Source organism: Toxorhynchites rutilus, chromosome 3, assembly GCF_029784135.1.
Source record: "Toxorhynchites rutilus septentrionalis strain SRP chromosome 3, ASM2978413v1, whole genome shotgun sequence".
Lineage (NCBI taxonomy): Eukaryota > Metazoa > Arthropoda > Insecta > Diptera > Culicidae > Toxorhynchites > Toxorhynchites rutilus.
This window is the reverse complement of record NC_073746.1, coordinates 84,840,376-84,863,132: the sequence shown is the minus strand read 5'-3', so window position 1 is coordinate 84,863,132 and position 22,757 is coordinate 84,840,376. Positions and strand designations below refer to the sequence as shown.

Here is a 22,757-nt window from a genome sequence, read left to right as displayed (position 1 = left end):
CGCCATTTTTATATATTTTTTTCTTGAAAGCTGAGGTTTTTTTCACATAACATATCCGAATATCAGAAAGGTGTTTACAAACAAGCCGAAAAGTAGATAATTTTTATCGATGCGGGTATAATGAACATGCAGGGAGGAGGGGGTGGGGTAATATGGACAGGTTCATAATATACCAAGCGTAGAAGTTAACACGTTGAGCCCAGCGTCGATCCCTAGGGGCCGACGTTGAGCGTTTTGGTAGAAAAGTGCTGACTGCCTCGGACTGACAGTTACAAAATAATAAAATTTAAAAAATACCCGGTTTGTTTTCGGATGTTTTACACAAAGTGACTACGTTCTAGTCGAATTGCTGACTATTTTCCATCTATACAATGAGTATCTTCGGGAACTGGGACCGACAATGATATTGTGCAAACGCTCTTGATGCGAGCATCAAGCATGAAAAAATCGGGGCTTAACGTGTTAATCGCTCGCGAGAGGAATAATTTCGCTCTCAGTGTTTGTGCGTCCAGTAACTGAAATAGAACAAAAAGAAAAGGAAATTTAAAAAAAGAAATCAATATTCTTCCCTTTACTTTCCATCATGCATTGGATTTGATTATGGATGTGACTGTCCATTTCAACCCCACGAGTGCAATTATTTCAATAATTTATTCACTTACGAAAGAATTTACTTTACCGTACATACCTAATATCGCTTCTCTGTCAACTCACAAACCGAAATATAACCATCAGCGAATTCAATTTTGCATTTAAACTACTCAAAATATTCAATATCGAAGCTGCAAAAATTACATCCACACGCGGAATCATGTTTGATATTCGGTTTTTGTTTCCCTATTTCACATTTAATAAGTATTCATTGTGATAGGATGGTTTAAATATTCTAGAATAGCAGAAGGTGTTCCCATGAACATAAATTTGAAATTCAAAATGCAACTATGCAAATCAACCACTTGTCCATCATACCCCCATTGTCCGTCTTACCCGCGGTTCCCCTACCGATCATCTGAATCGTCCCAGTAGTTCAAAAGTTATAAATTCTAGAAAAAGGTCATTTATGGAGAAAATTGAATTTTGGATGTGTTATCCAAAAATGAATTTTGGATGTGCTATGTGAAAAATCCTCAGCTTTCAAGAAAAAATATAAAAAAAACATTATGTCCTTGGTCCGGAAACCATGGAAACCATAAAAAATAAATACAGTAACGTCTCGATTATATCACGATCAAAAAAAAATTTCGGGTGATATAATGAAAACGTAATACGTTTTAAAGAAAAAAATCTATTTTCACTTCCTATGTGTATGGTTCAAATTCTAGTCTTCGTGCAACATGCGAAATTTATAGTAAAACATTTATTACCTTACTAGCTGACCCGACGAACTTCGCCCCGCCCAAAATAGATTTTTTTATTTGAATACTTTCAAACATCCACGTTTTCTCACTAAGTGAACGTTAGTAAGTCCAATCACTGAACTCTTCATTGATTGATTACCCTTTGACCCTTTACATTGTCCTTTTACTATAAACAAACTTCTACAAAAATTCGTTCTTATAATATAAAATTATTTTCAGACACAATTTCAGATTCTTCAAGCATTTGGAAATAACATGTTTCTCCGTTGCATGGAATACATGTTTGATACAGAGAATATTACAAAATAAAGACAGCTCAAATTGGACCATTCCTTCCTCGGGTTTATGGCACCTTCCATTTTTGTTTATATAGATAGAAGATATAGGAATTTGTTATTCCGTCTGAAAATCCTTTTCCACTTTCGAACAAAAATCAATTTCGTTAGCGCCAACATCAAATGAACTAACAACGCTTAGCCAATTGTAAAACATATGGGGATTCAATTTTCCGAATTTTCCGATTTTTCTCTCCGCTATATTGATCTACGGGAAGAGACGAATACAGCGAAATGTAGATGACTCAAATTGAACCATTCATTCCTCGGGTTTTGCGCTTACCAACACATTAACCTTCCATTTTTATTTATAGGTATAAGATATGGAAATGCGTTATTTCGCCTGAAAATCCACTTCCACTTACGAACAAAGATCATTTTCGATAGCACAAATATCGAATGGACTAACAACGCTTATTATGATGTAATTTTCGAACATGTGGGAATCCAATTTTCCGAATTTTCCGACCTTCCTTCAGGATTTTCCGAAAATTTTCCGTTTTTTCTCTCCACTATATTGATCTATGGAAAGAGACGAATTCAACAAAATACAGGAGGCTAAAATCGGACCATCCCTTCTTCGGGTTTTCCGCTTACCAACAGATTTTGCCTCACATTTTTATTTATATAGATTTATCACATAGACACGTAAAATAACACAGTATAACATAATATAATGAAACTGTTGTTGCATTGCTTTTCTCATAGAAATTTCTCGTATTTTCTCGGAAACAGTATGTGCTAGATCTAAGTTATTTTGTTCGTCCCATTCTATCGCATTACTCAAATTTTGAATCACCCTTTTTCATAAATTGCATTCTGTTATTAGATCGCGTATTTCAGAGCTGCTATTTCCGTTTGATTACTGTATCTATTCTTTTTTTCTCCTCATCTTCATCATTTACAACATCGGTATCTTCATCCTTTTCTCACCATTGATTGTTCACTATACTGATAATTTGGGTGTCGAATAATTCTGCGTGAAATATTCTTCCCCTTCCTTCTTCGTGCTCCGGTATCACTATTTGATTCCCAGGATCAGAAATCATAAATAAGGTAGATAAAGGAATTTTGTCTTCATCAACTATATATTTGTTTTGGACAACATATATTTTCTTCCAAGATTCTGTGATTGTGGTAGACGAGCTGTCAATTTTCAAATAGCTTAAATATTAGATCTTTCAATGTTATTTTTTTTCAGTGCCTTGCCCAGTTTTTTTTTTGAAATTAGCATGATTGACATTTCTTATTTTCTCGGTGTATTAGTCTTATGTTAGTGTTATGAATTATTCTCTGATCCACCATTATGTTGGGATTGAGAAATAGATGTTGAATTCAGTGTTTTTGTTTTCTTTAACACGTTGAGTGCCATGCGGTTTTATAGCGACTTTCCCGTCAGGCCACGCACTGATATCGTAGTGCAGTAATGCGAAGCGCAATACTGGAAAATTTGAATTTACTAGATGGAAATTTTTGAACGTATTAGGGCCATCGTTTCTTATCATAAGAAGCTATTTCTGCTCGAAAGCAGTAAAATTTCTGCAAAAAAAAAAAGAATTAGTTTCTAACTTTACCATCATATCTTATACTGTCAGTCACCGGTGACTGACGCGGCAGTCAACGTGTTAATCAATCCATCCTCGAAGGAAATTTCATCCCCACTGTTTCAGTCACTATACTCGGATTTGGACGAATTATAGAAATAAACTTTCAACTCTTATAAGTTAAAAACTCATAAAGATGAAAGTTACAAATCGTTCATTCTGAGAGTCGCGTAGGATTTTGTACTTTTGGTACAATTTGCAATTAAATGCTCCTCTAATTTACTCCAAACTTTGAAAAATTGGCTAGAAAAAAAGGGCTGAACGTATCAATATGAAACATGCACAGACGTTTAGGCTAAAAAATTTCCTGCAAACATTAGTATTTACTGCGATATTCGCAGAATTACAGTGGATTTAGTAAAGCACTGTAGAAATTATTTTCTTTTTGTACTTTTTTGAAATCGATGCAAAAATTTTTTTTTTTCGTCAAAGTAACAAATTATTCTTGTGAAGAATTTGTTGGAGTTTTCAAAACTGCCTTTCAATTTGCGGTGCGATGGTTGTTTGCTAAGTAATTCATCACCAAAGACGAAGGAATAATTTTTCATTCAAACTGAAATATCTCTGCATGAAAAGGTTCTACAGGAACGTTCTAGGAACCAAATGAAAGCTGGTTGATAAGGTTAACTGTATTTGCTGTTGAGTTGGTTAGCGAAAAATTATGTTAGTCCAGAAAATCTTTGAAAAAACCGAGAAAGTCACCAATATTGTGGGCCACTACACCTATAGACCCCAAGATAGAAATATGTACGTAAGATATTCTAATACCTGAATGTTGTAGCTTCAAAATGATGTACATCCCAACGATATGCGTTGATTTGTCACGAAGTTCTTCTTCTTGAATGGCGATAACGTTCCTTGTGGAACTTTTGCCGTCTCAGCATATGCATTAACTAGCGTCATTTATTAATACTTAGTTGAGATTTCTTAAGCCAAATAAAACGCATTGAATTCCGAGGGGCAAGCTCTAGAATACGCGTGACCACAGTGCAAGTCGAAGGAAATTTCTTTGACGAAAAATCCCCCGACCAGAACGGGAATTCGAACCCGAACACCCGGCATGACAATGTGAGACGCTAATCACTCGGCCACGGGTGTACTGTTTGTTTGTCACGAAGTTCTAATTTTTGGACTTTGCACTCGTGCTCTCTATTTTTTTTTTGTCGAGTGTATGACTTATTTCAAGAATAAAATGTAATATTTCATCGTTAAGGTGAGAGTGAATTGGCTATTATAAGTACAATGGATTAAACATCGTGATTTTTTATGATTCTAATTGAAGGCTCACTAGGAATCGCTAAAAAGGATATTGCATTAGAAAATATAGAAGTTACATGTCGAAGAACAAATTATAGAGCGTTAAGAAAATTCCGTGATGTCTTTGTCTGATCAGAACTGCTATACATATTTTTATTTTTTTATGAGGGTGCCTATTTTAATTTTAGGGTGGGCCGAAAGATTAACTTTTCCCCTTTTTTCCAAAAAAAAAAAGACTTTACTGGACCGATTCAGGTGATCGCCATATCAATTAAGTGCCAATTAACTAGTCGTTCAAAAATAACATAACTTGCAAAAGCCCTTTTAGCCCTGGTCGGAATTATTTTTCCTTGAAAAAGCAGTGATACATGCAAGATTATGAAAAATAAACATTTTTTTATTTTTTTTCAAACTATATAGGCAAACCTTTTTTTGTGCGGGGGATAGGGACCACATCAAAAATTCGCATAAAAAATCGTGCAAAAATTTACCAGCAGCTCGTGTTCGGTACACATTTTGAAAAAAAAAAATTTTTTGTGCGGTAGATAGGGACCGCTTAAAAAAAGTTTTCCCAAGAAAATAACTCAAATCCACGCCATTCACCGTTCAATTTCCTTTTGTTTCCCTGCTTTGCGATGGGACACTTTGCCTTTTCGGTTGCGCGTGGCTGTTTTGTGCTTTTAGTTGCATGACGAAACGTGTTGCTGTTAGAAATCATGTCATGCAGAAACTTAAACAAACTTAGAACATTTGATGAAAGAAGGGGAATGATTTCAGAAGTGAATAATTGAGACGTAAATATGCTTTTTTCGCACTGAAATGCATATAAACAATCGAAAAAAAACTAAATGGACGATAACTTCCTCAAATATGCTCCTTTTCATACACCGCACAAAAAAAAAATCGCACAGAAAAAATTCGCACAAAAAAAACCGCACAGAAACAGGTTTTACTGTATACTGAAACAATCTCCAAGAGTGAATCATATGAAGTATAATCAACACATACTTTTATTTTCATTATCCCTTGAATATGATACACTTTTGCCATTGATGCAATAAATGTGTAATTAATGCTTGGAATGTGTATCCGAAAAGATCAACACTTTTCACTTTTAACAAAGATTTTGTTTACATTAGATTATTCAGATGACATAGGATACTTATGCAAACAATTATTCTGCTCTTTATAAACAGCTACTTCAACATAATTCAAACCAGTAGTTACTCAAATAATGATTTCAACGTATTCGAAATGAGCAGAACTTTTCACTTTAGAAAAAAAATTATAGGAGGTTGTGTCCAAGATACGACCGCATTATTGACGTAGAACTACGCTGTTATTTTATATAAGTCGCTTGTTTATACCTTCGGATATTATTCTATAATGCTGTGAAATTTTAGAAACAACTGCTTAGTAGAATAATCCCTGAAATGATTTTTCTCATTGTAGAATCAGTTGACGATAATTGATTGATAATTCATTCTTGCCCTCGCAAAACAATCGTATGTCGCAATTTATTTCATGTCAATGCATTGAAAATTTACCTCGAAGGCTATTCCGGTGGCCTTTTTCGAAATTGACATAGACTGGGCTACAGTCGATTATATACATGTTGCACCAGCACCATTATTCCATATCTCAAAACTACATCAATATATCTTTGGCACCGCATGTAAACAACAACAATGACAACACTTGCAAGCATAAAATATCATGCTACATGTTATTTAGTATTGCCTCAAAGGAATCGCACCTCTAGATATCGTTCGTACAAACTAAGCGTAAACCAAGCGCCAAACAAGCGTTCACCATAGCATGCATACAGAGCCATACATTGGTGGCTTGAAACTACTAGCAATATAAACATTTCTCATCATTTTGCGCTATTCTCAAAAGAAACGCTTCTGTTAATATTACTGGCCTCGAAAAGAGTTGCATTACTTTCTCATGCTCGAGAGAAGCGCAGCTGTCACCCCTAGTGGAGGAAGTTTTGCTACTGGCAAGCAAAACCTAATGACATACAAAATTCCAGAACATTTACTTTCTTGATGACTAAACAAGAGAAATAAACTCTTTTTGTTAATAACAACCTCGAAAATAGTAGCAATTCTTCATTATGATCAATATTAGCGCAAATGCAATCCTAGTTGAAGGCAGTTTTGCGACTGGCACGCGAACTCAAATAACTTATAACATTTCAGTAAGACATTCAAGATGCTTGGTATTCCCAAATAATTTTTTGGTGCACAACCTTAAAGTCTGCTTCGCCATAACGTCAGTTTAATGCATTGATGCATTCTCAAAGGCACCCTTATGAAGACGGAAAATAAACAATGTTAACTGCTTGGAAAAAGACTGAATTATGCCACACAGCTTGTACTCTGCTGTAACACCCATCGATGCGAATTCGCTGATGAGTTTGTCAAGAGCGACCGCCTTCACCACCAGCGGGGGGAGCTTGATTTTGGTTGCTGCCTGGGCGTTTACATTTTCGAACGACGCGCCGAAATCGCCTACTTCGCTGTTGTTCGGTGCGGTGTCACATTTGCGAAGGCTTGGTTCAGTGCGAGCGCTTTTCACTGCACCAACACCGCGTGCATCATTAGATGACGCTTGCCTCGAAATTTTATTGCCCCTGGCAATGCGTTCGTTTTTTGCAAGGCTCGAGTCTGCCTTCCTCTTCTTGTTGCTCATCGCACACTACGCGAAGCGTCCAATTTATGATGCGGAAAGAAGAACATACGATACGAATAACGCGAAAAACGAACAGAAATGAACAGAAAAATCAAACGACGATTTCCAAGTTGGATTATCACTGGTGGGGTCCAATCTTAGATCGAAGCGCAGCGAAAGCAAAGTGAACTGGATTACTCAACAGTCCGATGCCGAATGAAAGTTTGCATCAGCGAGATCCACTGTTTATACTCTAAGCAAGTATTCCCCTTCATTCTTCTTCTTTTCCTTTGTTCACGGAGACTTTAAATCCTACGATTTCCCCTCCGTTGATCGTCGATAAGTTGCTTGTTATTGATATCTCTGTTCGGGAAAGTACTCAAATGGACAGAACAAATGTATGGGAAAATAGAAACACTTAAAGTTTTCATGAATTTTAACCATTTACTAACCAGGGGATTCTGTTGTATGGCATATTAATCAAATCTTACGCAATTTCCGATTCGTTTAGTATGTAAATCGCCAAAATCCGTTCGCGGCGAAAATAGTTATTAACGTTAACTTTATTTCATAAAAACGTGACCTGTTTTCTGATTTGGCACCCTTAATGAAATACGTAGTTCTACGTCAAAAAAGATTTTGTCTCTTGAGACACTTATGCGATTTATTTATTTATTTTATTTATTTATTTATTTAATTCACAAATACAACAGGCTACACATGCCCTAATGTATGATATAAAAAACTAAAACTAAAACTATTTTTCACTAAGCCTACTAAAACTAATACATAAGAAATTTCAAATTATGTAAGAGCAATAACATACAATTTTTTGAGGGACGAACGTGAAAGATGACAGTCAAAACAGGAGCTACAACGGTTAAACAAACGGCACATACTAGTCACAGGTTCATGGTATCCGTAATTTGTTCGTGTTGAGGAGATGTAGAGAACATGACGAGAACGCAAGTTACGACGATTAACATTAAAGTTGATTAACCGGAGGAGCTCAGGACAGTCGATGCTAGCGGTAATTAAGTCCGAAGTAAATAGGGCCTTGGCAACGTTTCTCCGTGAAACTAATGAGTTAATCCCTATTAGTTTGCATCGATCCTCGTAGCTAGGAAGATTTATTGGGTCATTCCATGGTAAATTGCGTACAGTGAATCGGATGAATTTCCGCTGGATCGACTCAATTCGATGAACACTATTCTGGTAGTACGGCGACCACACCACACAAGCATACTCTAGAATCGAGCGAACCAACGAGCAATAGAGAGTCTTGATACAGTGCACGTTCTTGAATCGCTTTGTGACGCGGAAGATAAATACAAGTGTTCTGGACGCTTTAGCGATGATTCGAATCCAGCATAACGCCGAGGTCCTTAATGGTACTGACACGATCCAATTTATCACCATGCAGCTTATATTCGAAGATTATCGACGAACGCTTGCGTGAGAATGATATTACCGAACACTTTGATGGATTCAAAAGCATCCTGTTGTTTGCACACCATTCGGCGAAGATGTTGAGTTGCTGTTGTAAAATCTCAGCATCTCCGATGCAGTTTACTGGGAGGAACAATTTGAAGTCATCTGCATGCGAGAGTTTGAGACACTTCAAACTGAAATTTATATCGTTGAGATACAGTAAAAACAGATAAGGACCAAGGTGACTGCCCTGAGGAACACCAGATGTTACCCGAAAAGGAGTGGATATTGTGTCGCCTATTTTCACTGACATAACGCGGTCAGTGAGGCAGGAGTGGAGCCATTTCAAAAGTTGAAATGGTAATGCCGTTGAAACCAAGACGATGAAGCTTGGCTACTGCGATGTCGTGGTTGATAATATCAAACGCTGCAGAGAAATCTGAATATACCGCATCAATTTGTTTTCTCGATTCCAAAGAGCGGATAATGTACGATGTATATAGAACGAGATTAGTGACAGTTGATCTTTTGGGCATGAAACCATGTTGTTCTTCTGCGATGTAGTTGTTGCACGCATGCGATATGAAGTCCAGAATTATCATCTCGAATAGCTTGGAGATAGCGCATAGGGAAGCAATTCCTCTGTAGTTTCTGACGTCTTTTTTGCAACCCTTTTTAAATACTGGGAAGACAAATGATTTTTTCCATAGATTCGGAAATCTTCCGCAGAGAATGGAGCGGCGGAATAAGTTCTCCAACGGTATCGAGAGGCTGCTAGAACACATCGATTATTCATATAACATGAGACATTTAAGCAAACAGTAGTTTCGATACTTATGAACATTTTTTTTCCATCACACCAAAGTGTTACAATGACTAAATTCTGCTGTTACGTTGTTTGTCCCGCAATCCTATGCATTCAACGCACTATGCGTTGTCTTGTGTGGGCGACTACTTTGTTTGATACTGAATACCGATATCTATTACTCAAAGGAGCCCCGTATTGATTCGTGAACAGGACACTAGATATCAAACTTCGTTTAGGAAAAGCATAAGCTGATACTTGGTTGAGTAAAATATAAGATTAGCATAGTTTCTTTCTGTGGTGGCTGAGAGCAAACAAGCGACCACAAAGAGTTAATTCCGAAATTTTCGATTGTATTTGTTTTTTTATAGTTTACATGGTTTCGTTAGTCTCTTGAAAGCTGAGGAGTCTTTTACTGGATTATTCAGATAATCGACATATCAAACCAATCCTTTCACGTACAACATAGAGTCTCTCGTGGTGCGCTTGCATATCACAAGGCGCTAAGACGCTCAGCAGAGAAGTGAAATTACTCGATGCGTGACCCATCGAAGCGTTTGCATTTGGTCCGCTCTTTCGAAAATTAAATCTTAAGGACTTAAAGTCCCAGTGTGTGTAAAGATAGTGTGAAAAATTTCAAAGATGCATGTAATCAACTCGCGGTATTATTTATTTCGCAGCAAAGTCAAACCGAGGGAAAAATATCCTTCTGTGCTGACGGAGGAATCGTTTGGCATTTCTCTCGCTCAAAGGCACCACGCTTTGGTGGCCTTTGGGAAGAGGCCATTAAAGTAGAGAAGAAACACTTGTTTCGCCAACTCGGTTCAACAAGACTATCATCCGAAGGTATATGCACTAGGATGGCCGCGGAAATGATCATGTCAAATTTAAAAAACTGTACATTTTGTTTATTGGTTCAAAAAAAAAACCTGTGCAAAATTTCAGCTCATTCGGACATGGTTTAAGGGTGCCTTAAAGCGCACAAAGTTTTGATTTTTTGACCCTCGAAAATTTCCGAAAGTACTCATGTAATCCCTCATGAAATCGGGGTTTATAAAAAAATTGAAATTGCAAGCAGGTATTTCAAGGCAGGATTTGCGGGTAAAGTGGGTTCAATTGTGGGATAGGCGAAATTCAATAGACTATATGACAATCCTTTTTTGAAGCAGTATTGTTGAGGAAAACTGAAACAGTTATTTAGTTGGACTTTGACATGAAAAACCCGAGAAGACTCAAATACAAAATAGTTAAACACAACGTAGGTCATCTCTGTTAAGAAAAAAAAAAAAAATAAAATTAAATTTATTCCGAAGGCGGTTGTACCAATACGGATTTGAATAAGCATAAAAACGACCAGTTCACAGCTAATAATTACCAATGGCAAATTTTACAGCATTGCCTGCATTTGATTCGTCGTCTGTCGGAACCCAGAAATATTGTTGAGTTTGCTTTTCGAAACATGCTATCAACCTGTTTCTGGCGCTCTCTTGAGGCACATTGCAACAAATGCTCATTGCACTAATTGTTCGCTGTTCCCTTCAATTATTCGCTATAACGATCGTTCAACATTCCACTTGAAGTGTTACCGAATGGATTGTTTTTCCGTTTTGGTGGCATGTTTTCAATCGAACTCGATTCGAATGGTTTTAATCGCTCAGAACTACTCGAAACATTCCCTCCTTCCCAGCTCTCTACGCTCTCCAGAACCACTTGAGATGTTTTCTGTCACGGCTGAAACTTTCTGTCCCAGTGGTGCTCAGTCCCCGTGGCTCTCTCCACATGAGTTAAAAGGCAGGTCATAACTCTTGGCACTTGAAGCACACAGAGTGCAAGGACTGCTATTTATAAGAAAACTTTTTTTTTCTTTTGCTCCGTCTCTCCTCAAATAAGAAGATTCCCCCTCGGTGCGCCTTTTCCCGGAGAGCATATTTTTCTCGAGTTCTACGTCTCAGCTGTGCTAATTTTCCCACAGTGTAGTGCAAACTTGAAAAACAGAACCGCACGGCAACTGCACCACCAGCAGCAGCAGCAGCGGCTTGTCAACATGGTTCGCGTTTTTGCAGCTCTCTGCATTCATCGACGGCCTGCCAAAATGTTCCCCCGGATCAAAACCCAAACGAGAGAACGACACTCCAATTTTGATAATTGAATTTCAACACGAATGGACCCCCGTTACTCGGGTATTTTTCCCTGTGCAAACATCCGCTTTAGAGCGGGTAAACCCATGGGATAACAGTGAGTGGCGGGGAGGCGGCAGTTAGCGTGTCATTGCTGTCAGTTCGGCGGTCAAAGTGGCCATTTGGCAATGGTTTTGTTTGCTTCTTCTCAAGTGTGCCGAATGGAAATTTATTAATTAGTTTACTCAGTCTTTTTCGAAGCTTGTTTGCGAGTTCATCTTGGAAAAAGTTCAAGTAATCAACAAACAGAGCGATGGAAACAAAATACATCCGCCTCTCTTGTTGTCTTGATTTGCCACTCAAAAATTCTGTGTCAAAATATTTTACCATTTGATCAAATCTCCGGTATTTGTTTTATTCGCATACTCTGTTATTCATTACACAAACGCTCTGCCCCCTCGGGGAGGCCTTTCTGCATACAATACATCAAAAAGATGTGTCTACCTTTGTGTAATTTTCACAGGAAACGAATAAAAATTGGAAGGACCAAAATCGGAGTACGGAGTTTCGCTTCGCCATTGTGCTGTTGTTTGGCTCCTCTTCTCAGCCGGTAGCAATTTATTGTTGTGCCTTCCTCCAGATGCCAGGCGGCATCAAAACGGGCACCCGCCATTGTGACTTGGGCTTGAAACTCAAGAGGACAGTGCTACAATGCTGCGTTTCCCGGGGAAATCCTTCCGAAGAGTCTTCTGGCTGGCAGGGAGAGAAATATACTTTTTGGAACGAATTGTTCAAATATTCCACACAATTTAGCTCCCCACTCCTATCGTCCGGACGTCATGAATGATGGCAAAGATAGATTCGTCATCATTATCCTTGGAAGATCGAATGGTCGTCCAGCACAACCCGAATCGGTTGGTCGGGTAGACGGGGTAGGGCATGGTTTTTGGGGCAGTTTGCTTTCGACGGAAAGGGGTTTCATGTGTAAGACAATTTGTAAGAGTTCTTTTCTTGCTGTCACATGTTTGCGCTGAGAAATTGTCATAAATGATGGTCTTATCGTGTGGTATATGTTTTTGTAGATGGAATTTTTCCAGCGAAACAAAATAATGATTCATAATCCTCTTCTCGCTTTCTTTACAGGTACACATCTTGATTTCTGATGGCAATCATATCCCGCGCTGTGAGTATATATACGCCATGAAAAAAATATTGACTCGATTCATAACAACTGTGCCTTCAGAAGGAAGGCTTTCAGAGGTGATTGAGTTGCGATTTATGGAAGGAAATAAATACCTCGAATAGATACGTTGTTATGGTGCACCGAAAGAAGTAATATTCTCCCTCATCGTAGAATGGTTAAATTTTGATCGAATTGCGGAAATCCTTGAATGAAAATAGAATGTGTAGGCGTTATTTTGTTTGCTTATGCTCCTGTTGCCGAATATCCAACGAGAGCTAAATCATAAGCTATTATAAAATCCAATAAAGGGTTCACGTTGTACGAAGCGATGTCTCCTGGCTATGAGTAGAACTGCTCATATGATTTTTTTTTTCGATGCCGATTAAAGCGAAAATATTGTTTTCATCACCTCGTAATTTTCCGTCAGTCAATCACTGATGCTAAGATCTAAGCCCCTTCCTGTCAGTCTTGTCAACCCACATGTGCCAAGGCACACAGCTCTCCTTTCGTTCCGGAAAAAACATGCAGTCTAGATTCTTTGCCACCAGGAACCCCCATCTTAAAGTCGCCAAATGAAAACCTACTTATTTAAAAACACGAAAAAAATATTAGGTAGGGGAAAAAGTAATCCATTATTTTTGGGTGAAATTCAAAATTATTTTTAATATGCTTAGGATTGTCCGGTTTGGGTCAAATATGCACCGTTTTGTTGTAAAATTTGTTGCCATTCTAAAGATAGCCATTCTAAAGGTATGCCTCTATCATAGAAGTCTAGGTCATTATTGGCAAAAAACTCAAGCAATAGATTTGTACAATCTTATCTTGATCACTCTGGAAATTTTGCTATGCGAGAAAATGCTGGTAATCAAGCTCTCGGAATTGTGTAGCCTTGCGTTGTCCTGATGGAACACAACGCCTATCCTGTTGGGCAATTCTGGACGTTTCTGGTCAATCGCTAGCTTCAAATGATCCATTTGTTGACAGTAGAGATCTGAATTTAGTGTATTGCACCTAAAAAAATGGCATGGTCGGTAAGGGAATAAAAAGTGCCCCCAGACCAAATCTAGCTGTATGAAAAATATTGTATATGATATTAAAGAAGAAATTTTGAATTTTGAGTGAAAAATGTACTCTTTCGTTTATTTCACGCCATCCTCAAAAGCTTCTAGATAAAAATTTGAAAAAAAAACTGAATGTGCATCTTACTACGGTGTATCAAGAAAAATTATTTAAAAAAAAATCATCAAAAATTTAGTACTAAAAAAATATTGAAATTTTGAAATTTTTTTTTGGATTTAGAGATTCAGTACTACTCTAATTCATATTTAAATGTGTTTCTACGGCTTTTTAGATATGTTTGATTTTTTTCGGATTTTTTTCAGTGTTGCGTGGTACGAAAAAAAAATTATTTTTTTTATATTTACAAAGAGTCTGGCTGGGTAAGGGAGTGGAAAGTCCCGCAAACCTAATCACCAGCTGTATGGAAATTATTGAATAGGGTATTAAATAAAATATTTTGGCAGTAGTACCATATATTCGAGTCTTTATATAGTAGACCATAAGATTTATGATGAAAAATGCACTTTTTCGTTTTTTTCACGCCATTCTAAATAGCTTTGAGTCAAAAATATAAAAAAAATACTGAAAGTACATCTTACTTAGGTGTATCGACACTGAAAAAAATCACACATATCTAGAAAAGCCGAAGGAACACATTTGAATATGAATTAAAGTAGTACTGAATCTCTAAATCACAAAAAAATCTAAATTTCAATATTTTTAGTACTAAAATTTGTGATAATTTTTTTTAAATATTTTTTCTCGATACACCGTAGTAAGGTGCACATTCCGTTTTTTTTTTCAAATTTTTATCTAGAAGCTTTTGAGGATGGCGTGAATTAAAGGAAAGAGTACATTTTTCATTATAGATCCTATGTTAAACCACATAGGGGTTTAAATAAACCGTCAAAATTTCTTGTTTAATATCCTATACAATATTTTTCATACAGCTAGTGATTTGGTCTGGGGGCACTTTTTACTCCCTTACCCGACCATGCCATTTTTGTTAGGTGCAATACACTAAATTCAGATATCTACTGTCAATGAAATTATCTACTTCTTATGAAATTTTGTTGATATTTTTTCTTGATACACCGTAGTAAGATGAATTCAGTATTTTTTTCAAATTTTTATCTAGAAGCTTTTGAGGATGGCGTGAAATAAACGAAAACTTACGTTTTTCACTATAGATCCTATGTTAAACCACATAGGGGTTCAAATAAACCGCCAAAACTTCTTATCTTATATCCTATAAAATATTTGCCATACAGCTGGTGATTTGGTTTGGGGGCACTTTTTACTCCCTTACCCGGCTAGGCCCTTTAACCCTCTACAGCCCAAGCCCGCCTTTAGACGGGCTTAGCGGATTCTCTTTTCAAATTATTCCGACATTATTTTCAATGTTCACCCCCACTAGATCGTCTTTAGAATATTTTCATCTATCACACATACATTGTTTTATGCTGGCAGCTTTCTGCTAGGAGTATTTTATGTTGAAAGTCGGAAATTCGAGATAAAAGTGGAGTAGGTTTTTTTTAGATAAATAAAAAACTTGATAAAAAATTAAAAAATTAATTTAATTGCACGTATTTTACAGTATAGGCATTATAAACACCATTCACAATTTTGCATTGGCTTGCATTTTCGCCTCTATAAAAGAAAAAGTGTTAAATGTACCGATTTTTTCTCTGTGTTGACCTCCATTGTTAACACCCTGCAACTCACAACTGAATGGAACAAACAACAAAAGATTTTTTTAGTGTGAAATGGCACCTTTACAACGAACCTAAACTTGATATTGTATGAACGATATTATGTGACCATTCCATTTTAAGGTGGTCCGAAAAATCAACTTTTCCCCTTTTTTCTCCAAAAATGATTTTTTCCAAAAAATCATAACTTTTGAGGTACTGAACCGATTTCGATGATCAACATATCAAATTAAGGGTAATGAACCACAAATTTTTGAAAAAAAATATTACATTTCCAATGAAATTGGATCTTGTTTTCGTAATTATTGTTTGTATTTGTTTTTTATGGTTTACATGGTTGCGGGACCAAGGGCACTATATTTTTTTATATTTTTTCTCGGAAGCTGAGCTTCTTTAACATAACATATCCAACAATAAGAGAGGCATTATTTTTTGTTTTTGAGTTATGATTTTTAAAAATTAACCGATGGTCCGAAAAAACAATTTTTACCCCCTTTTTTCCAACACAAAGAATCATAATTTTTGAACTACTGGACTGATTCAGATGATCGACATATCAAATTAAAGCCAATAAATTATTGTTCAGAAAAATATTTATATATTAATTCCCCATCAGTGTGACGTTGTAATGATGGTTTTATTCAGCTCTATGCTTAATAAAGTCTGAACTAATTCTCATCAAAACCTCTATTCAAGCCTTTTTCAAACAAATTAGGAGATATTATTAAGCTTGAGTCAATATTGTTTGTTAAATTCAGTTTGAAATCAATTTGATAACGTTTAATTTGATAACGTTTAATTTGATAACAATTTTATGGTGTGGTGGAAACGTCTATTCGACCATATTCCGATTTGATCAGCTCTACTTAGACTGCGATATCGAAAATGAAGATCTTCGTCTGACTGCATTGTTTTCTACTAACAAATTTCTATAAATAGAATTATTTTTTTAAATTTTTTTAGCACCTTGACAGACGCTTGTTAGAGTCTTTTACAGCTACTAGAGAAAAATTGTTCAGCTACTGATGAACTTTTAAAACAAAATTCAAATGGTTAAGATTCAAACTCACGACTTTTGCATCGATGATCCTCCATCAAACCGTTTGCTCCGTTGGAACACCTAAAAATGTAACACCAAGCGGTCGAAAATGAGCTTAAAAGCACTGCCATTAAATGCTCATTTTGATAGTCTATCATGTGTTGTACAAAAGCTGATTTGTAGTTGAATAAACGTTTTCAAATCTTTTCTTTGGCAATATGCCAGGTTAACATCAATGGTTGAATAATAGCTTCATTTTGGTTGAAATTAACTTTTTTGCAACGTATAGTTCAGCATATTGTCTTATTGAGCACTCAATACTATTTTTCGGTTATTATTAAACTGATTAATCTTGTTACAGTTAATAATCGGTTCGTGTCGATAGAGCGTGTAAATAGCTGAATAATAGATATAGTTTATTCTTAAATTGCGTCTGTTCAGCTTTTTCATGGGTTGTTCACCAAATGAAAATAAAAGTACCCTCAAAACGTTTCACTTGCGTATTATCTAGGGTCTGAATAACCTTTTATACAACGTATAGTCCAGCATATCGCATATACAAAATGTATGTTTTTCGCTATTATAGTGACTTTCAACACATTTCGGCTGGTTCGTCACTTTTACTTCCATTTTTGGAAGAATGTCGGGAGTGAGAATTGAACTCGTGATCTCTGCGGTATTGATGTTACCACTACGCCGATCGCCTCCGACTATTATTCAACTGACTAGTTTAATAACAGCTAATGATTGTCTGTTGGGACATTCTCGTTCAAAATTAGCTATAGACATCTATGATCCAACCTTTCGCCTGTTTTTTAAAACCCAACATTTTATTATTACTATTTCTTTTAAATTTAACTTTTATAAATGTGACTGAGAAGAAAAAAAATTACATGTGGGAAATAATCGGTAATTACTATTTTCAATCAATTTTTTTCAAATTTTGATCAATGTATTCAATTAATTCATTCATGTTGCGACGTATCCCTTGTCTTGTAACTATCATTCACCTCATTCAAACAATTCAAATATGGTATTTTTTGTTGGTTATCGTGGTTTACTGTCGAACTCTTCAATATCATTATTACTATTTTCTGAATAATATCCAGTGATGGCCGAATCAATGAGTTTAGTGTTTCTCTTTTTCTTGACTCTTAACTCTTTTTACTATAAATCAAGCTCATTTGGAATTCTCCTAAATTCCAGGTCTTTCGTGATAATAGTCGATTCGTTTTGACTTAATTCGGTCCTTAACCCTTCCCCGTACAACATCGAGTCTCACTCGTGGTGTACTTGCATAACATAGGGCGCTAGAACACTCAGCAGTGTAGTGAAATCACTTGATGTGTGACGTATTAAATAATACGGGAAGGGGTTTATGTGATGATTTCCGCTCCTTTTGGCTATCGTAAGCGATCAGTTTTATTGTTAATGAGCTAAGAAACCCGTTTTCAATTTTGATTTCTCCAAAATTTTCCATCTTACACTCCATACTCACCACAGAGATTTTTTCATTTCCAACATTTGTCTTCTCAAACAATTGTCACTTTCAACTATACATAATGTCTCTTTTTCTTTAGCTTCCAATTCATCTTGCAGCGATTGATATCGATGATCTAAAAGTTCTTTTTCATTGATCAAAATGGCATGAGCATACAATTTTAATTGATCGTCGCCTCTTGATTTTTTTCTTCCAGTTCATGATACTTTTCTTCCATTTTCCCAGTTGCTTGTTAGCTTCCTTAATACTGTTTTCTCTTGATTAAAGGCGAACTCCTTTTCCCTGCAGCGATGTCTGCAGCTTCTTGACGTCTCAGACGTTATCTGGTTGGTTTCGTCGAAGAAACAATTTTTTTTAGCAAGTTGTGATTTTTCGGATTCCGCATTTCGTACTTTCGTTTGGTATTCCTCTAGCTTACTTTTCCATTTGTGATGGTTTTCCTTATTTTCTTTCTTCGACTCAGCGTGTTGCTATTCCAGGCGCTCTTCTCTAGCGATTGTTTCATGTTATGGATATTCAGGTGGACATTATTCAGAACTTTGAGCCTTTTTTCCAGTCTACCGATCTCTAGAAACCTTCTGTTAGCTTTGTCTTTCAGTTCGCAAATCCCTCGTTCCTCCAAGGTTGTCTCCAATTTATGTTTTAATTGTTTCAGCCCTTGAAAATTGTTCAAATTATCCAATAATTGGCAATTTTCATCTTGAAGATTTTGAATATCCACCTTCAGCTGGTGCTTCTCATTTTCAAGCTCTACAATTCTTCGTTCAAATACGATGAATTTGGATTCCAAAAAGTTGCTTTTGAAATGATTTTTTATACTAAAATACTTCTTTCACTTTCCGTGCCAACTGATTGTATGATAATACGAAATCTAAATGCTCAGACAAACCCCAATGACTCAAAATTATCATGAGTATCGTCATCCGGGGGCAAATTGACCACCGGGGTGAAATTGATCAAACGTATTACTAAAAACAAACCCAAATTTTCAGAGGTATTGTGCAATTTAATTTTAAACTTTTTCAATCTGATATGTTCAATATTCATCTGAAGGTTCTTTTTTCAATGGGTCTCAACGACTCTCTAATTTAATAATTGAAAATTGATATTTTTCTGAATAGCATTTTGGTTTCCATTTTTCACTATGGTAAAAAAAACATATTTTCAACACATCAACACAATATTTATAGACACTACACACATTAATTCACTTCTATCCGATACTTGATGAGTTGAATAAGTAATCAAATACTTGTAATTACTATGCAAACAAGTGAGAAAAAACTATTTAACAAAAAGCACCACGAATGACCAAAATCCCATCATGCGACATATCGAACGTCTTGGTTTGTCAAAACTAGCTCATTGGTGATCGTTTCAAGAGTTTTTGCCACATTAGGATAACCCGAATGGTCTCCCGATGACCTGCAGATCAGTGTTTAAATCGAGTTATGGAGAGGCATCACGACACCTTTAGGTGGATTGAATCAGGTTTTTGTCACCTCCTTGAATTATCATGAAAATGGCCGTAGGTGAAGAAATAATTGATTTTCTATACATTTTTGTGCATATGATACTAGAAAATCCTGACAAACATAGATTAATCAATTTCATCCCAAAGTTACATTTTGAAATTTTCCGCTAAAAATTTTCCAAATTATCGCTTAAGGATTTTTTTGAACAAAACTTACCATAACGTTTTGTGAGCTTAGCACCAGTAATGATTTCAAAAATAATTGGGTATAAATCTAACAAAAAAAATCGGAAATATTCACATTTTTCTGAAATTAGTGATCAATTTACCCCCGGTTTACGGTACCATTCTTGATGAATGCTCAAATCTCATCCATGCCTTCATCCAAAATCTTGAAGTTTTAACCTTTTTCGCATCGTAATCAAATCCATTACTCAGAATATTTGATAGAATCAAACTTTGTGTTCATCGTTTCTCGACCTATTCTCAAATAGAAGATCAATCGATGTATTTTTAAAAAAAATTTATTGGATTTCAGAGGGAATCTGTATTTTTAAATTTTCTATATGTATTATATGTATCGGTTAAAAATCAGAACACTTTTCTTCTTCATATATTCTCATTCACAGCTGAACAATACAGCAATACCATATTTCTTTGCATGAAAAATCAGAATCAAAACGTGAATCTCCGAAGAAATCCAACAAAAAAAAAGCTCCAAGAATAGAAATTTCAACAATCGAAATTAAACTCATTCTGGGAATCCTGGAATTGCTGCAACGTGTCGGCGCTTCACTAATGGAGGTAGTTAAATTCCTCGTTAGTGATAAATATTGAATTCGCCAATGTGTTTTACTGCTGTTTGTCTACATTCTTCCGCTCGAGGCGAGCAAGTGGCTGAGTCCTCCTGAGTCCGGGGTATCTTCCTCTCGTCGTCAGGCTCCCGTCAGTGGAATCGTAAGACACTACGCAAACTGAAGAGAGGAAGCTCGAAAGTAATAATCGCACATCGCATTCATCGCCGAAGCTAAATTCTCATCTGCGTTAGGTCGGAGTCTTAGACACGTGCCTTCGGTGTGCGTGGTACGTGAGTTCCGCTTATCGAAGCCTCCGGGAGGCTAACCTTGACCAGGAAGAGGAAGGAAGGTGGGTAGGGGGGAGGCAGCAAAGCGCGATGCGGCCGCCAGAGAAAAATGAGCAACGAAGATGAATTTTTCATTATGAAATTTCCCTCATCTGTTACTGTCGAAACGAGACCGAGCAATGCGAGAAGAAGTAGGTTCTTCCACTTCCAGATGGGTCTGGGAGTGGAAAAACCGAAAACATATGGAGCTGAAGGGATGGGGGGACGTCATCAACTGGCAGATGAGCTAACGTAAAGGTTACCGCATCGTGATACGGCTACCGAAGCAGGTGAAAATTATATGGCAACATAACCTCGGTAACCTGCTTGCCTGCCTGCCTGTTTGCGGCAACAATGATAAGCCTTAAATTTACATGACGCATAACGGATCCCGAGCCTGCTCGGGATTGCACTTGCTGTTTAGAGAAAAAAAGGTGTATATTTCCAATTTGTGAGACCTTTTTGATAACGGATACGATATTCGTTGGTATGTGGAAAAACACTTAGAAACAATTGAACACTGTTTCATAACATCAAATCCAGCAGCGGCTGGGGAGCAAAATAATAACAAACATTGATAAACTATCAGCATTCACCATTCTCATTGTTTTGTAGCCAAATAATTCAATGATCAATAGATTCATTCATTCGCGAATGATTAAGACGAATTTCACGCCAACTCGACTGACCGTTGGCAGCACCATCTCAGTTAGCAGTGAAACGTTGTGGGTGTAAACACATGGGTCTTTCGAGCAATTTTGCATACTTGAAATATAAAAAAAAAAATAGAATACTTTTTGAAAAGGTGCAACATTTTTTTCTTGATTTTTAAACAAATAATTATAACTCAACAACAGGGTTGCCACATATGCAGAATAGTCTGTATTTTGCAGATTTTTCGCCACATTTCAAACATAGAATCTGTACAAACAGAATTACAGATTTTCATGAAAAATACAGAATTTAAACTTTTTTGTCAAGAAAAATTCAATTTTAAATGTTGAATTTATTTCAGTGCATACATAAATACCTTGATTTGAAATAAAAACAACGAAACGCAACTAGATGACTTTCGTTGGAGGCAGTTGTTGAGTGAAATCTTAAGCGATTTGAAGAGTTAAAGCTATATTTTTTGTTTCAAGTTAAGTTTAATGATTATTAATCCACCAATCGTATATTGATTCATAGTGATTCATTTAAACCAGGGGTTCTCAAAGTGGTCCCTTGGCCCCTTGGGGTTGATATTGGTTTCCCAGGGGTCGACGAAAACGACAACTGATTTTGGGAGTCGACGAGATCTAAAAATCGACACCTATTAATTAACACAAATTCTTATTTAGAACTTTTAAGATGCTGTATAGGTTGTCTTACGTGAACTAACCTGACTAATATTAGAGAAAAAGTAATATTATTGTTATTCGTATCAATAATTATTAATTACAAGAGACTGTCCATATACCACGTGGACCGAAAAAGCACAATATATGTCAATTCATAATAATAAAAGAAATTCAAGAAAATAATTAAATATTCAAAAAATGTAATAAGCAATAGGTACTACAATTCATTTGTCCACCTCGTTAATCATTATACACTCGACAACAAAACTAGAGGAACAGAGTAGAAAGTCAAATTTTTTAGTTAATTTATGGAATGATGTAACTTTGTAAAAAATCATTGTATAAATATGGGATACACATATTTTAAAACTTTCAACTTTCAAATTTTGATACACTCTACGTACACATTCTCATCTTGATGTGTGTAGGTGTAGTAGACAAAAATATCGGAAAGGAATAGCAAAATCGACAGAATAATGTTCTAACCAAGTCACTAGCAAATTCAGTTAAGCTTATCAGCTCTCATTTGATTCTTAGAATGATCTAGTAAGACCTTTCACAGCAGAGTCATTTTGATGGAATAAAAAAAAACACCCTTTCGTCTTTGTTGATGAATGTTTTAACAAATAATGATCGCACCGCGAACAGTCAACAACTGGTTTTAGTTAGTGTGTGTATACGCGGGGTACGTATGTATATGTGTGAGTGTCTTCACTACTTGCAATTATCATACCAATAAACAC

The 22,757-nt window shown here is 36.2% G+C and overlaps 1 protein-coding gene across 4 annotated transcripts in view; it reads left to right on the top strand.

The window, feature by feature from the left end:
* Window positions 1-22,757, top strand: part of LOC129780437 (toll-like receptor 3) — an 841,421-nt gene that overhangs the window by 632,978 nt on the left and 185,686 nt on the right. Inside the window, exon 1 of one of the 4 annotated variants that reach the window (XM_055788716.1) lies at window positions 12,739-12,766. The exons of the other annotated variants lie outside the window; for them this stretch is intronic. The gene's annotated coding sequence lies outside the window, so the exon portion shown is untranslated. Of the gene's footprint in view, window positions 1-12,738; window positions 12,767-22,757 lie in introns of those variants that run through there. 4 annotated transcript variants of the gene reach the window in all.